We start from the raw sequence: 18,727 nt of genomic DNA, 5'->3' as shown, positions 1-18,727 counted from the left end.
GTAAGGGAAATAGGTTAGGTAACATATAAAGGCAGACATATCAGAATTAAACCAGACTTCTTTTTCTTTATTATTAATTATTTTTGTAGATATATTTCTTCACTTACATTTCAAATGTTATTCCCTTTCCCAGTTTCCTGTTCATAAACCCCCATCCCTTGCCCCTCCCCCACACGGATATTGCCCCATCCGCCTTCCTTACTCCCCCCCCCGTATTCCCTTGTACTGGGGGTCTAACCTTGGCAGGGTTCCCCTTCCACTGGTGCCCAAACAAGGCTATTCTCTGCTACATATGCAGTTGGAGCCCTGGGTCAGTCCATGTATAGACTTTTTGTAGTGGTTTAGTCCCTGGAAGCTCTGGTTGGTTGGTATTGTTGTTCTTATGGAGTTGCAAGCTCCTTCAACTCTTTCAATCCTTCCTCTAATTCCCCCAAAATTGATCCTCTTCTCAGTTCAGTGTTTTGCTGCTAGCATTGACCCCTGTATTGGACATGCTGTTGATGTATCTCTCATGAGCGATCTATATCCACTCCCTTTAATCATGTATTTTTTTGATTCATCAATCTTATCTAGTTTTGGTGACTGTATATATATGGGCCACATGTGGGGCAGACTCTGAATGGCCATTCCTTCAGTTGCTGCTCTAAACTTTGTTTCCATATCTCCTTCTATGGATATTTTCCCCCCTTTTAAGAAGGAGTGGGAACATCTGCATTTTGGTCATCCTTCTTCTGGAGTTTCCTGTGGTGTGTGGATTGCATCTTGGGTAATTCGAGATTTGGGGCTAATACCCACTTATCAATGAGTGCATACCAAGTGTGTTTTTCTGTGATTGGATTCCCTTACTCTGGATGATATTTTTCTAGTTCAGAGACTATGAAAGCCAGAAGATCCTGGACAGATGTTATACAGAACAAAGAGAACAAAAATGCCAGCCCATGCTACTATATCCATCAAAACTTTCAATTAAAATAGATGGATAAATCAAGATATTCCATGACAAAACAAAATTTACACACTATCATTCCAGACCTACAAAGGATAGTAGATGGAAAACTCCAACTAAAGGTGTAAAACTACACCCTAGAAAAACAAAGAAAGTAATCTCCTTGCAACAAACCAAAAGAGAGACAGAAAAACATAATTCCACTTCTAACAATGAAAATAACAGGAAGCAACAATCATTATTCCTTAATATCTCTTAACATCAATTCCCCAATAAAAAGACATAGACTAATAGACTGAATACATATAGAGGACCCCACATTTTGCTGCATACCGGAAACACACCTCAGAAACAATGACAGACACTAACTCAAAGTAAAAGGCAGGAAAATAACTTTCCAAGCAAATCTTCTGAAGAAATAAACTGGAGTAGCCATTCTAATATCGAATAAAATTGACTTCCAACCAAAAGTCATCAAAAAAGATAAGAATACTTCATATTCATCAAAGGAAAAATACACCAAGATGAACCCTCAATCCTAAATATTTATGTTTCAAATGCAAGGGCAACTACATTCATATAAGAAACCTTACTAAAATGCAAATCACACATTACACCTCACACAATAATAGTAGGAAATTTCAACACCCCACTCTCATCAATAGATAGATTGTGGAAACAGAAATAAAATAGAGACACAGAGAAACTAACAGAAGTTATAAACCAAATGGACTTCACAGATATTTATAGGACATTTCATCCTAAATCAAAAGGATATACCTTCTTCTCAACACCTCATGGTACCATCTCCAAAATTGACCATATAAATTGGCCACAAAACAGGCCGCAACAGATACAGAAAGATAGAAATTAGCTAGTACATCCTATCAGATCACCACAGACTAAGTCTGGTCTTCAATAACAACAAAAATGACAGAAAGCCCACATATACATGGAAGTTGAACAATGGTCTACTCAATGATAATTTGGTCAAGAAAGAAATTAAAGGCTTTTTAGAATTTAATGAAAATGAAGGCACCCCTTACCCAAACTTATGGGACATAATGCAAACAATGCTAAGAGGAAAACTCATAGCTCTGAGTGCCTCCAAAAAGAAACAGGAGAGAGCATATATCAGCAGTTTGACAGCACACCTAAAAGTTCTAGAACAAAAAGATGCAAATACACCCAACAGACGTAGAAGGCAGGAAACAATCAAACTCAGGGCTGAAATCAACCAAGTAGAAATAAAAAGGACTATACAAAGAATCAACAAAACTAGGAGCTGGTTCTTGAGATAATCTTCAAGAGAGAGAAGCCCTTAGCCAGACTAACCATAGGGCACAGAGAGTATATCCAAATTAACAAAATTAGAAATGAAATGGGAGACATAACAATAGAATCTGAGGAAATTCAAAAAATCATCAGGGATTGGGGATTTAGCTCAGTGATAGAGCACTTGCCTAGCAAGCGCAAGGCCCTGGGTTCGGTCCCCAGCTCCGAAAAAAAGAAAAAGAAAAAAAATCATCAGATCCTACTACAAAATGCTGTATTCAACCAAAGTGGAAAATCTGGAGGAAATGAACAATTTTCTAAACAAATACCAGGTACTAAATTTAAATCAGGAACAGATAAACCTTCTAAATCACCCATGCCTCCAAAAGAAATAGAAGCTGTTATTAAAAGTCTTCCAACCAAAAAGAACCCAGGACCATATGGGTTTAGTGCAGAGTTCTATCAGATCTTCCTAGAAGAGCTCATACCAGTACTTTCTAAACTGTATTCCACGAAATAGAGACAGACAGAGCACTACCTAATTCTTTCTATGAAGCCACAATTACTCTTATACCTAAACCACACAAAGCAGCAACAAAGAAAGAGCACTTCAGACCAAATTCCTTATGAATTTTGATGCAAAAATACTCAATAAAATTCTCAAAAACTCAATCCAAGAACACATCAAAACAATCATCCAACATGATCAAGTAGGCTTCATCCCAGGGATGCATGGATGGTTCAATATGTGGAAATCCATCAAAGTAATCCACTATATAAACAAACTCAAAGAAAAAAAAAACACATGATCATTTCATTACATGCTGAGAAAGCATTTGACAAAATTCAACACCCCTTCATAAAAAATTCCTGGAAAGAGCAGGAATTCAAGGCCCATACATAAACATAGTAAAAACAATATACAGCAAACCAGTAGCTAATATTAAATTAAATGGAGAGAAACTTAAAGCAGTCACATTAAAATCATGAACTAGACAAGACTGCCCACTCTCTCCCTACTCATTCAATATACTACTTGAAATCCTAGCCAGAGCAATCAGATAGTAGAAGGAGGTCAAAGGGATTCAAAATGGAAAGGAAGAAGTCAAAATATCACTATTTCCAGATGATATGATAGTATACTTAAGTGACCCAAAAAGTTTCACCAGAGAACTACTAAGCCTAATAAACAACTTCACCCAAGTGTCTGGGTATGAAAATAACTCGAACAAATAAGTAGCCTTTCTTGATTCAATATGGTTACAAAACTCATGTTTATGTTACATACCTTAATGTTCATTTTTTATTGGATATTTTTTATTAACATTTCAAATGTTATTCCCTTTCCTGGTTTCCTGGACATAAGCCCCCTCCCCCATCCCCCTCCCCTTCTTCTGTAAGTGTGCTCCGTTCCCCATCCACCACCCCTTCCCACCCCTACCAAAATTCTCCTAGAGTGAGGTGTCTAACCTTATCAGGACCAAGGACTTCTCCTTCCGTTAGTCCCCAACAAGGCCATCCTCTGCTACATATACAGTTGGAGCCATGTGTCAGTCCATGTATAGTCTTTGGGTAGTGGTTTAGTCCCTGGGACCTCTGGTAGATTGACATTCTTGCTCTTAGTGGGTTGCAAGCCCCTTCAGCTCTTTCAATCCTTTCTCTAATTCCTCCAATGTGGGCCCTGAACTTAGTTCAATGGTTTGCTACTAACATTAACCTCTGTATTTGTCATGCCATGGTTGTGTCTCTCAGGAGACATCTATATCTGGTTCCTGTCAGCATACACTTCTTACCATCTTATCTAGTCTTGGTGGAGATATATATATATATATGGCCTCAAGGCCCCAATATATATATATATATATATATATATATATATATACATATATATATATATATATATATATATATATATGCCACATGTGGGGCAGGCTCTGAATGGCCGTTCCTTCAGTCTCTGCTCCAAACTTTGCTTCCACATTCCCTCCTCTGAATATTATATTTCCCATTTTAAGAAGGAGTGAAGCATCTGCACTTTGACCTCCTTCTTGTGCTTCATGTGGTCTGTGGATTGTATCTTGGTTAGTTCAAGCTTTGGGGCTAGTATCCACTTATCAGTGAATGCATTCCATGTGCATTTTACTGTGATTGTGTTACCTCACTCAGGATGATATTTTCTAGTTCAATCTATTTGCCTATGAATTTCATGAAGTAATTTTTTGATAGCTGACTAGTACTCCATTGTATAGATATACTGCATTTTCTGTATCCATTCCTCTATTGAAGGGAATCTGGATTCTTTTGAGCTTCTGGCTATTACAAATAAAGCTTCTATTAACATAGTACAGGATGTGTCTTTGTTGTATTTTGGAGCATCTTTTGGGTATATGTACAGGAGAGGAATACCAGGGTCCGCAGTTAGTGCAATGTCCAATTTTCTGAGGAACTTCCAAACTGATTTCCAGAGTGATTGTACCTGATTGCAATCCCAAGAAAAATGGAGGAGTATTCCTCTTTCTCCACATTCTTGCCAGCATTTGTTGTCACCTGAGTTTTTGATCTTAGCCTTTCTGACTGGTGTGAGGTAGAATCTCAGGGCTGTTTTGATTTGCATTTCCCTGATGACTAAGGATGCAGAACATTTCTTTAGGTAATTCTTAGCCATTTGATATTCCTCAGATGGTAATTCTTAGTTTAGCTCTGTACCCCATTTTTAATAGGGTTATTTGTCTCTCAGGAGTCTCATATCTTGAGTTCTTCTTTCAACAGCATTTAGTAGCTTTTATGCTACATCATTCACTCTTTTGTTAAGTATTTATTCCATGTGTTTATCATTTTATGATTAATGGTTTTATTATGTTGTAACATATGTTTTTACGTTTTTAAAGAGATTACATAAAGATTTAATTGTTTTTTATATTTTGATCCTTCTTCCTTTGACCTTTCTACATGCGGTTATTTTAGGTGTATTTGTGATTTCCTATATACATATTCAAGGCATGTGAGAAAACAGACAGCTTTGCTTGCTTCCAAACTTTTAATTTGGATGCTTCCCCATTTTTGTCTTTTTTAAATACCCCAAACAGACCTGTAATAAATGACTTGATTAGCCTGCTTTATTTCTTCTTGCTGCCATATTTTCAGTTTTCTCTCTATGAAGTATTTTCAGAAACATCTTCCACAACCATCCCAGGTTGAGCCATTATCGTGACCCTTCATTTTTCTTCCCATGATGTGAAGATAATTTACTTTCTTTATATTGCATGTCTTCAACCACTTGGACATAAGTGTTGTTCCAGCAGGGACTTTAATGCTTCTCAGGATTGAGTCTACCATGTGGTAACTGAATAGAAAATTATGGATACTTGGTGAATGAGAAGAGAGGGGGTCAATTGACAATGTTTTCATGCCTCATCTGGTCAAGTCTAACAACTTATGTATTCATCCTGAGCATGGCAGAGTTAATCCCAAATCTGTGACTTTTGAAAACAATGAAAAGTATAAATTTCCAAATGTGAGTAATTTTATATTTTCTATTTATTGTAAATAGATTCTTTTCTCATAAAATACATCCCGATAAAAGTTCCTCTTCTCTCTCCTCCTCTTATTTGGTTGCCCTACTCCACTTCCAACTGGATCCACTCCCTTTCAATTTCTAAATAGGTAGGAATAGATTTCTAAGAGATAAAACAAGACAATATAAAAACCTAAGATAAAACAAAAGCCATCACATTAAGGTTGGGTCAACCAACAAGAAAGGTACAGGGCCAGATGGTTTTAATGCAGAATTCTAGCAGACCTTTAAAGAAGACATCATAGTGACACTTCTCAAAGTTTTCCACAAAATAGAAATAGAAGGTAAACTATGCAATTCAGTTTATGAAGCCACAGTTACACTGATACCTAAACGACACAAAGACCCAACAAAGAAAGAGAACTTCGGGCCAACTTCCCTTACAAGTATCGATGATAAAATACTCAATAAAAGACTCCCAAACCAAATCCAAGAACACATCAAAATGATCATTCAGCATGGTCAAGTAGACTTCAAACAGGGATGTGGGGTTGGTTCAATATAAGGAAATACATTGATATAATTGACTATATGAAAAAACTCAAAGAAAAATACATGATCATCTCATTAGATGCTGAGAAAGCATTTGACAAAACTCAACACCCTTCATGTTAAAAGTCTTGGAAAAATCAGAAATTCAAGGCCCATACCTAAATATAGTAAAAGCAATATAACACAAACCAGTAGTTGGAACTAAATGGAGACAAACTTGACGCAATCCCACTAAAATTAGGGACTGGGCAAGGATGTCCACTGTATGTTTGATATAGTACTTGAAGTCCTAGCCAGAGCAATTAGACAATAAAAGGAGATCATAGGGATCCAAATTGGAAAGGATGTGGATTATATGATAGTATATAAGCCACCCAAAAATTCCATCAGAGAACTGCTACACCTGCTAAACAACTTCTGCAAATTGGCTGGATATAAAATTAATTCTGACAAATCAGTAGCCTTCCTCTACTCAAAAGATAAATGCTCTGTGAGAGAAATTAGGGAAATTACACACTTCACAATAGTCACAAGTAATATAAAATATTTTGGTGTGACCCTAACCAAACAAATGTAAAATCTGTATGATAACCACTTCAAGTCTCTGAAAAAAGAAATCTAAGAAGACATCAATGATGGAAAAGTCTCCCATGCTCATGGATTGGCAGGATTAACATAGCAAAAATACACATGTTACCAAAAGAAATCTATAGGTTCAATGGAATCCCCTTCAAATTTCCAACTAAATTCTTTAGAGAGATAGAAAGAACAATTTTCAAATTAATCTGGAAGAATAAAAACCCAGGATAGCAAAAAATACTCTCTACAGTAACAGAACTTCTGGAGGAAATTAACATCCCTGACCTTGAAAGAGCCAAAGTTTGGGTCAGTCTACAGCCAGTGGGAAAATTCTACCACAAACCTCAGAGCATAAGGGCCCTTCCCTTCCAGGAAGAAAAACAAAAAAAGCTTGTTTAGTTCCTGGAACAGCTCAAGACAAACTATCACACAACTGACCTTGACCTCGCTCCCCCAACAGTCCCAAACAATTGAAGTTGTTCAGATCCACCAAATGCACACAGTACTCTCCCTAGTTACCATAGTGTAAATTCTGTCCCAATTCTTTTAATTCTGCCCCAGTGGGGTGCAAGTTATATAGTCCTCTGTTAAAATCTGCATGGGGTTGGTTCCCTCTTCTAGTCCTCAACATGTTGGAATGATTAAACTCCTCTTGCTTTTGCATTGATCACAGCCTCCTTGAGTATCATTCAGGAGGTCCTGGAAGAGGTTCAATTCAGAACTCACAACCTCAAACTCTACTACAGAGTTAATGATAAAACAAAACAAAGAAAAACAAAATGAAACAACCCCCATCCAAAAAAACCCCCCAAAAATAAAACAAAAAAACCAAAAAACCAAACCAAACAAAACAAAACAACAACAACAACAAAACAACATGGTATTGGTACAGGGACAGGCAGGTAGATCAATGGGATAGATTTGAAAACCCACAACAAAACCTACACCCCTGTGGTCACTTGATCTTTGACAAAGAGGCCAAAACCATCCAGGAGAATGAAGACAGTACTGTCAACATATGGTGCTTGTTCACCTGGCCGTCAGCATGTAGAAGTATGCAAATTGATCCATTCTTATCTTCTTGTACAAATCTCAAGTCCATGTTGATCAAGACCTTCTACATAAAACTAGATATGCTGAACCTAATGGTAGAGGAAGTGGGAAAGAGCCTTGGACACAACAGCACAGGGGAAATTTTCCTGAACAGGATACCAATGGCTCAGGATCTCTTGCTACAGGTACAGCATGCTAGCAAACAATCACAGCAGATAAACAATAGATGTGCATTATAGACTGTGTGGTTCATATCCCCAAGGAGCAGGGAGTCCTGTCCTCTGATTTGATAACCTGGCTACTGTCATCAGATTCTTCCCCACTCAGGTTCTCACCTTTGCCTACAAATACAAGCAGATTCTGGGTGGTGTACTTAAGAGGTCCCAGTTTTGGACCTCTACTTTATAGGTAACCTGGCATCAGGTGAAAAGCAGGGCCACATCCTTGTGCTTGGTGTATCCTCTTGAGTTTACCTGTACCCATCTAGTAGCTGGTGTGGGCAAAGCTGGAACTGAAGGGAAATTCAAAGGCCTTGGTGACTGCCTGGTTACGATCTATAAATCTGATGGTATTAAGGGCCTGTACCAAGGCTTTAATGTCAGTACAGGGCATTGTCATCTACCAAGCTGCCTACTTTGGTATCTATGACACTGCAAAGGGAATGCTCCCAAATCCCAAGAGTACTCACATCTTCATTAACTGGATAATTGCAATCTGTCACTATTGTTGCTGGCCTGACTTCCTATCCTTTCGACAAGGTAGTTCACTGTCTTATGACAATAACGATGGCACTCAATCATATTGTTTTTATTTCAGTTACTCTAGAATACAAACCATGAAGAAATAAAATTATCAAAAGCAAAAAAAATTGACAAATAAGATCTCATAAAATTGAAAAAGCTTCTGTAAGGCAAAGGACACGGTCAATAGGACAAAATAGCAATCTACAGATTGGGAAAGGATCTTTACCAACCCTATGTCTGATAGAGGGCTAATATCTAAAATATACAAGAACTCAAGAACCATGGAGCCAAACAACTCTATTAAAAATGTGGTACAGAGTTAAACAGAGAATTCTCATCTGAGGAATCTTGAATGGCCTAGAAGCATCAAAACAAATGTTCAATCTTTTTAGTCATCAGGGAAATGCAAATCAAAACAACCCTAAGATTCTACCTAAAACACAACAGAATTGCTAAGATCAAAAACTCACATGACCACAGATGCTGGGCAGGATATGGAGAAAGTAGAATACTTTTCCATTGTTGTTGGGATTGCAAGTTGGTATGACCACTTTGGAAAACAATATGACACTTCCTCGGAAAACTAGAAATAGTTCTACATGAAGACCCAGCTATACTACTACTGGCCATATACACAAAAGATGCTCCAATATAGAAAAAGTACACATGCTTCACTATGTTTATAGTAGCCTTATTTATAATAGCCAGAAGCTGGAAACAATCCACATGTTCCTTAACAGAAAAATGGATACAGAAAATATGGAACATTTATACAGTGGAGTACTACTACTCAGCTATTGAAAAGAATGAGTTTATGATATTTGCAAGCAAATGGATGGAACTAGAAAATATCATTCTTCTTGAGATAACCCAGGCACAAAAGAACACCCTTAGAATATACTCACTGATAAGTGGATATTAGCTCCAGAGCTTAGAATACACATGATACAACTCATAAACCATATGAAGCTTAATAAGAAGGAAGATCAAAGTGTGGATGCTTCAATCCTTCATAGGAGAAAGAACAAAATAATCACAGGAGGTGGAGGGAGGAAAGAACTTGGGAAGGAGAGAGAAGGTGGAGGAAAAAGGGAGGGGGGATCTGATATGGGAAGAGACAGAGAGAAATACAGAGGGTCAGGGAATTGAATGGAGATATGGAGCAGTGAGGGATAGGGAACTGGGGATAGTAACAAGAATGTCCCAGATGCAAGGGAAGCAAGAGGCTTCCAGGACCCAACAGGGATGCCATTAGCTGAAATACCCAATAAAGGGGAGATAGAACCTATAGAGACCATCTCCAGAAGAGAGGCATGGCCCCCAGTTGAGGGATGGGGATACCTACCCATCTCAAAAATTTTAACCCAGAATTTTTCTTGTCTAAAGGAAATGCAGGGACAAAAAAATGGAGCAGAGACTGAAGGAAAGGCTACCCAAAGACTACCCCTGCTAGTGAACCATCCCATCTGCAGACACCAAACCCAGATACTGTTGCTGATGCCAAGAAAGACGTGCTGACAGGATCCTGGTATGACTGTCCCCTGAGAGGATCTGCTAACACCTGACTAATACAGATGCAGATACAGCCCACCATCAGACTGAGCCCAGGGACCCCAATTGAAGAGCCAAGGGAATGACTAAAGGAGCTGAAGGGGATTGCAACTCCATAAGACTAACAATATGAACTAACCACACTACCCAGAGCTCCTAGGGACTAAACCACCGAAAAGTATACATGGAAAGATTCATGGCTCCTGCTACATGAATAGCAGAGAATACCATTATCTGGCATTCAGGGAAGGGAGGCCCTTGGTTCTGTGAAGGCTTGATGCTCCAGCATAGGAGATGCTAGAGAGGTGAGCTCAGAGTTGGAAAGTGGGTGAAGGAGCCCCCTCATAGAGGGAAAGGAGAGAGGGGATGGCATGGGGGTTTTGTGGAGGGAAAACCAGAAAGGGAGATATCATTTGAAATGTAAATGAAAAATATTAATAATAATGATAATAGTCATAATAGCAATGATAATAATGATGGTGATGGTGATGATGATGGTGATGGTGATGATGATGATGGTGATGATGATGATGATGATAGTAATAATATGTTGGGCAATGCAATCCAACAGAAGGAAAAGAGTTCTAAGAGCAGGCACAAGAATCAGAGGCACATTCACTCACACACTTAAAAGTCCCATAAAATACTAATCTAATCCCTCTAATATAAATGTCTAGGACCTGATGGAGACCTATGTGGGCCTTGTGATGCTGCTTCTGTCTCTCTGAAGCCAGCTGTGATTTACGTTATTGATTCCTGATCCCTGTTCTCCTTGTCTCCTTAACTTCTGGCTTTGACAATCTCTCTCCCTCAGAGAAGGATTCCCTGAACTCAGAGGAAAGGGATTTGATGGAAATTTCCAATTTAGACTATCTGTTTGCATAATGTCTGGCTGTGGGTTTCAGCATCTGTTCTCATATGCTTCAAGAGGAAGCCTCTCTGATACTGACTGGGTAAGGAAGAGTAGGCTCATTAGACATGCCATGTGCTGAGTCACATTCTTTATTCCTGGGGAAGATCTGAGACTCAGGACTCCCTTAGTCCTAACTGGGTCCCTCTGCAGTTGGGAAGTGAGTTCCCAGGAGCAGGGGCCTAGGCATGAGCAAGCTGGGCAGAGGAGTCTCCAATTTGCTTGGTGCTGCCCTTGCCTAAAACCTTTTAGAGCATTTCAATTTGAACATTTCCAAATTGCTTGCACAGTGTGTGTGTGTGTGTGTGTGTGTGTGTGTGTGTGTGTGTGTGTGTGTGTTTGTGTGTGTGTGTGTGTGTGTGTGTGTTTTCAGCAGAAGAGTTACTTTTGCTTCAACGCCTGAAACAGAAAAGGTGTCTGCTGTGTCTTGTCTCTGCCCCTGTCTCTATGACAATTTCTTGCTCATCCTGTGAAGTCTTTATTAATTCCTCCCGCATGATACAGCTATAACATTTGTTTGGTGTTCTTTCACAGCATATGCTAGCTTTTGACTATTTTTGTCTATTTTGATGTTCCCTGCTACGCTCTGGGGACTACATCTTACTCATCTTCATTTATCTATAGCACCTAGAAGTTCATTATTACAGCAGATACTTCATACACATTTTAGCAAAGTTTCTCTGACATGAATTCCACTTGTTTTAATTATGGGTACACTTGATCAGCATCTTAGAATACACAGTTCTTGAGAAGGCCTCCAAAGGATGTATAATTATTAAATTGATGAGCAAAATGAGGGCCCTCCTAGCAGGCAAGAAAAAAGCCTATAACTCAAAGTGCAGAAAGGTACATCCATGAACCTAACAAATTACAAATATGTTGTTACTGACTTCTTAGGAACACACATTTTTAACAAATGAACAAATATCCCTTTGCCTACATTCAGCCTGCACTCTTGACTTTGGGATCCATTTTGTTTTATTACATGAATGTCTTTTGACCCCAAGCATGAAACATTACAGGAAAAAAATGCTAAAGTTGCTTTCATGTAGCTTCACCAAATGAGATCTTAGAAAGGATGACAAAAAAGTGCTTGGCTGCCCTATAATTGAAAGGGAGGGAGGTGGATCAGACATTGTGTCCTAAGGAATCACACATAGTGTAAGCAGTTCACTGATCTGTATCAACACATTAATGATTTATGTAGCTTTTAATTTACAACACAGACATATCTAAAATAATCAGGTAGAAGTAGGCATTAAAAATTCCCTGCATGGGTCATAAAATGATTAGTTATTCAAGTGACTTCAGATTTGTATTTCATTAAGGGATAATTTTAATTTACTTTTAAACAGTTTATATACAGAGATTTAAGGACTCTTGCAAGATGATTATGCATACTCTGGCTTTTATGTATCCAATATTCTTGAGTCACTCACATCTTTTTTTTCTCTACTTGCAAACGGTATTAATTCACTTCATAGCATATATCTAAAAATATGCACCATAATTTAGTAAACATAACTTAAATTATAGAAAATTTTAGTATTTCTTTCATTATTATTTCTACTATGTGTTCATTGTATGGGTTAGGAACTGGGGGAGAATTCTTTCTCTTCTAACCATGAAATGGAATCAACCAGGCATCTCCTGGTCTCTTTGACTAAATGTGTAACCTCTATATTCTGATTAACATCAGAATGGCATCAGGATGTTTCTAAAAGAAGCCTTAGAAATCCTCGCTCTTCCTTTCCTCCAATTTGTTCATTTGTAACTTCAGAATTAGTTCTAGTGATTTATTGGCTTGATCCAAACTAGATTTGAACCAGGTACTCAATTCCTGGCCTGATGTATGTTCCCCTGTACCTTGGAGTGCCTTTTGTGCATCTTGGCGTTGGGAACTGTTTCTACGGTTTAACAAGCAAGCTCACTGGTTCATTGAGAGTGTTTATTGTCTGCCTCCTTCCTGATCAAATACTGCAGCAATCTGTAAAAACATAACCAGGCTAGGGGCAGTTTAACTTGAAATTAATCTTATCTAGGCTATTAAGCACCTAGTTCATCCAGTTTCTGCAATTCTCTCACAATAAACATTCGGAGATGTTGGTCTCAACTCTGAAAACTATCACAATTACAAGGAAATAGCTCAGCTATTACCAGACTTATCTAGAAGGCAATGCAGTTTCTCCTGTCAGCAGTACCTCTGTCTTCAGTACCCCACACACCTCATTTTTATTCACTACCATGCTGTACCCTAGCTATGACTACCCCTTGCTTTCAATGGATGCCTGTCATGTGGAACTTTATTGAGGCCCTTCTGAAGCTCATGATAAATCATAGACATTGTCAGGATGACTATAACCTTCTCAAAGTCAAAGAACTTCAGTGTATTCCTGCTTTTGCCCAGATGCAGTTTTTCTTTATCTCTCTGTAGAAGATAATTCTTGTACCTTGCATGCAGAGCAAAGTTTCTATTTTCAACACAAGTTGTAAATGCCAAGTTAAATGATCCAGTGAACATTTATTTAAAATATGCAACTTGTGGTCCATAAGTTACCTATGCCAGGCTAATATCCTCTGTCCATGACAAACCCCTCAGACTACTTCTACATTTTTCCTGCTGCAGACCCCATTTTCCCTTAAAATTAAAGATATAAAATGGCAATTTAAACACTCGGTTGTATGTTTGCACGTTCAGGGATGTGCCAAATATCCTAAAATCAGACTTGAAAGTCTCACAGCCGTTACTGCTATCTCTCCGCTGTCACCATCTGGAGCTCATGCCGACGTCAATGATCATTCTGTGCAGAGATTCCAGGGCTCTATTCTAGTGAAAAAAGATACTAAAACTAACTTCAGTCCAAGCTTTTAGACACAGTCTTTTACCTCATGTCTAGCCCTCTTTTTCTCACTTCTCTGTCTTCTGGAAGTTTCTTACTGCTAGTCCAAACTTCATCTAAGTTCTAGGACTTTCCATACTTAATGTGGTCCCATTCTCTCAGCACATCTTAGAGTCTCTAACTTTTCACTAAGACCATGCTTACCACAATGTCCTTGAGGATAACTTCTGTGTCATATAATTCCCACATATTCATTAACACTCATGTAATTCTCCTACCATTAATTCATCAGTCTTTGATCCTTTACCATTTGACCACTCATTGCCATGTTAAGCCCTAAACACTGTGATAATGAAAGTGATATTTTCCCTTGAAACTGTCTCTAGAACACTGTCATGAGTGTTCTATACTTGGCCGGACACAGAATGTTTATATACTAGAAAGGCATTGATTCTTCTCAGAGGGAGCTAGTCTGTACCTCTGCAAACCTTTGCCTTTTACTTACTTGTGTGCACAGAAGGTATTCCCGTTAGATTCAGTGCTTACTCTAATTTCTAGTCTCACCAACCTCAGCAACTGTAATTTAAGCTATTTTTATTGTTTTCTAAAATTTTAATTATGACCTAATTACACCACTACCTTATTCCCTTCCTATCCTCCAATCTCTCCCATGTCTCCTCCTCTCAAACTCTCCCTTCGTCTACATACTCCCCACTTCTTCTCCAGTTACTGACCTTTTTCTTTGACTATTATTGATATGTATACACACAACATGCATAAATATATTAGAAAAACTACTGAATGCATATAATGTTGCTTGTTTTGTGTGTATATGATTTCAGAGTTGATCACTTGATATATGATAACCAATTAGGATAATGACTAATTTTTTGACAAATGTGAATTGTTAGTCTCCAATGGGTATTTGCCCTGTGAGCTTCCCCCTTTCATGTTAATATGTATGAATATTGTTCAAGTTTTATTTAGGCATCAATACTGTTGAGATGTCAGCAGTGAACCTTCCCTGCCAATTCTAAGAGACCAACCTCAAAGCAGAAATGTCTCTATTCAACTTCTTATTCTAAACTCTCTATGGAATATTTCCTGAGCCTTACGTGCTGAAATTGTGCTGTGGATGCAACTGTCAGAAGTGGGCACAATAGAATCAGTATCTTCTTTGTTGAGGGAAAAGTTACACTTACCTCTGGGTATAAGGACACACTGTAGACTATAGTTAAATTTTATTAACTTGTACAACATAGCCAGAGCTCTATACATACTAATGTCAAACCACTAGACGTATATTGTATCTAAGAGTGATGCTCAGATTACTTGATATTCACAAGGAATGCTCAGCCATTCAGAATGGACCTGGCCTGACTTTGTATTACATTTTTTAGAATATTTATTAAAAAAAGATTACTTAAGTGTAAATTAATTAATGATACATGTATCTACATTGTTGAATATATATGAAAAAGTACTTTCAAGGAGCTAAAGTGTAAAATTAGTAGCACAAGTATTTAGTTAATAGTATTTTGTTTCTGTTCCAATGTCATACTGGCTTTTGTTTTTGTTATAAAATTACCCTAAAGAAGCAGAAGAAAGGAAGGGTTATAATGGCTCATAGTTTGAGGCTGCACTCACAATAAGTAGAATTTGGCACAACAGTATACTCATGCTCTCTTTCTATACAGTCTAAGATCTAAGAATAGTGTATGGTATCACCCAGAATGGACAGTATCTACCTTACTAAACTTATCATGATGATCCCCAACAAGCATGGCCAGAGTCCCATCACCCTTATGATTTTAGCTCTTATTAAAGTAAACAACTCAGACTGTCCTTCGCATCAGGAATTAGGCTTGCCTTCCCTTTTCCTATCATATATGTTTCTTTCTATCATCTTATCACATAGTAAATAGAAAAGTAATTAAATAATTAAGACTCTTTTAGAGTCTTATAGAACATCTTCATTGATTTCCCTGCTACCTCTGATGTTAGAATACACTGGGCATGTACATATGTGTATTCTATTCTTTTCATTATGAAGTTTAATACATTCCATAAAAAGGAAGCAAGGAGGATTAGGTGCTCTTGGTCTAAAGCTACAGTGACAACTTGTGCTCGACCCATTTTCATCCTTATAGAGGAGCTATCCATGTAGCAAAGATAAACCCTCAGGTGGGAAGAGCAGCCACCAATACAAATGTGAAAGTGGAAGTAAGAAGGACAGGTTCAGGGAGGGAAATCTACCAGGTAATATTCTCAGAGCGTCCTCTGTTCATGTCTCCTTTTGTGTTTCTATGTGGGATGTTTTTTGTTGCTATGACTCAATGTACTCTCTGAAAGGTTCAAATGAGAGAAAACGAGAGGACATGCTTAGGGAAGTGTGATATGGAAAGTGCCGTTATGAATGAACATTTCCAGTGATGTAACCAGTAGAGGGTGCAAAGAAGATGAAGTAGCAGATTGGAAGGCAGGTGTTATGACTGCTTTTGATTGTTCACTTGACTGGGTTTGGATTCAAGCAAGACAGTAACTTCTATGCAGGCCTGGAGTTGGTAAATGTGTCTCCTGGAAAGATTCACTGAGCAGAATCCACTGTCCTCTGGCATAGTGGGTGGCAATATCAGGGAGCAGACCTTTATTTACTTTATTAGACTATTTTATGTATTTACAAGTCAAATATTATCCCCTTTCTCACCTTTCCTATAGCCCTTCCTCCTGCTTCTATGTAGAATTCCTGCATCCACTCACCCACTCCTACCTCCGCAAAACCCTGCCATTCTCCTACACTGGGGAAATGAGCCTTCACAGGGCCAAGCGCTTTTCCTCCTATTGATGCCAGACCATGACATCCTCTGGTACATATGCAGTTGGAGTCATGGGTCTGTCCTTGTGTACTCTTTGATTAGTAGTTTAGTCCCCAGGAGCTCTGGGGAGGGGTGTTCTGGTTGGTTCACATTATTGTTCTTCCTATGGTATTGCAAACCCCTTCAGCTCCTTCAGTCCTTTCTCTAACTCCTCCATTGAGGTCCCCATGCTCAGTCTGATGACTAGCTGCGAGCATCTTCACCCGCATAAGTAATCTGAGGATGAGCTGGGTCTTTTGTCTCCTTGCCTTCTTTGCAGGTCCATCTAACCTGATGTAGTACTGTTAATATTAGTTGGCAATGGTACTCAACTTGTTTGGCCTTTTCACATGGACTAACGAAGAGTCATTTTCCTGGAATCTCCCAATCATTCAGCTCCAGACTGCTGAGGATCCCAGTTCCTTGAACTAAGTATCTAGTGGGGTCATTCTCTAGTTTCCTCATGGCCATTGTTGAAATCCCAGCATTAGTCTTCCTAATCAAACTAATAAGTACCTTTTGTAAAATATATGCAGTGGATTAATTTTATTTCTCGAGAAAATCCAGGCTACACAGTATAGCTGAGATTCCAAGAGTTACTTTTCCTCAACAGTAGATGTATAGAACCTGCGAGACTGCTTTGAGAATTTTCTCTTGATTGTGATTTTTCTCGGCTCAGTTGCTATGACTTTCCCTTTTACTTTTCATTCCCTTGACCCTTGTTTACCTGCCATGGTTATTCAACGGAGTCCTTATGATAAATGTATTTATTGAATACTTATTTTGAGAATGGTTTAGAGGTCCAGTAAGACTGTACATGTCTTTCCCATTTTTCATGTTTAAGATAATGATGGATGCCTGCTATCATTTTTGGTTCCTACATTTTGAAAAGTCACTGCAGCCTTTGAGAGGTTTAGCGAAAAGTCATTTGAAAGACCAAGACATTAAAACTAAAACTTCTACAGGAATTCTGACAAGCTATTTTCTATTCCAGCTGCATATTAAAATCACTGTGAACCATTTAAAAATTACCAATACCAAGGCCTCACCCAAGACCCATAAAATCTGAATCTTGGCAACTCCAATTGAGTGCAGCCAGGGATGACAATCACTGTGTTAAAGAGATACTTTCTAAGTTCCCTAGCTGTGCCTGATATTTGGTAGATATTACTAAGAAATGAAATGTGTGATTCTTCTGTTAGGAAAGTCATTCTCTATTACTAACATAGAATAAAAAATCAAGTCATCCTATAACAGTGGAAGGTAAACGCTAACACTTACATGAGTCTTATACAACTTTCCCTAAATCACAAGAATCTGTGTGGAAACAAAGGTGAAATTTCTAACAGTCCCATTTCACTACAAAATATTGGGGAAATTACTCTAGAAGACTTGTTCCAAGTGTAGAAACTATTCTGTGTTCCAGCACAATATCAGCAATATGGAGGATTTACAGTGTGTGTGTGTGTGTGTGTGTGTGTGTGTGTGTGTGTGTGTGTGTGTGTGTGTAGATGACTGTTTGGTACTACCATATTGTGGAAAGAGGACAGACAGCTTATAGTGTCAATGTACATCTTCTACCTTGAATGAAATTGAGTTCTTTGTTGTTTAGTGCTGCAAAAGCCAAAGTAGATGACCCATTAGTGTCTAAATATTTTCCCTTATTTACCTCCCATTTTAACTTAACATCACAAAAAAGTGGCCTATATTACTTGACATTTTTCTCCTTTAAGCCAAGAATTTGAATTCAGTTCCTCATGCCTTCAGAGCAAGCATCTTATATACAGGACAGTTTCTCCAGGCCTGGATACACGTTTTTTTATGTGGAAAAAGAGCAACACTCTTCAATTGCTGGCACGATTCCAAGCTGATACAACCACTCTGGAAATCAGTCTGGCAGTTCCTCAGA

General features: G+C 38.3%; 1 pseudogene; it reads left to right on the top strand.

Moving 5' to 3' along the window:
• Positions 1-8,080: 8,080 nt before the first annotated feature.
• Positions 8,081-8,758, top strand: LOC147999699 (ADP/ATP translocase 2 pseudogene; annotated as a pseudogene).
• The last annotated feature ends 9,969 nt before the right edge of the window (positions 8,759-18,727 follow it).

The sequence above is a fragment of the Rattus norvegicus genome, chromosome 18, assembly GCF_021556685.1.
Source record: "Rattus norvegicus strain SHRSP/BbbUtx chromosome 18, alternate assembly SHRSP_T2T, whole genome shotgun sequence".
In the NCBI taxonomy this organism is placed as follows: Eukaryota; Metazoa; Chordata; class Mammalia; order Rodentia; family Muridae; genus Rattus; species Rattus norvegicus.
The sequence above is the reverse complement of the archived record's forward strand: the minus strand, read 5'-3'. Positions and strand labels throughout refer to the sequence as shown.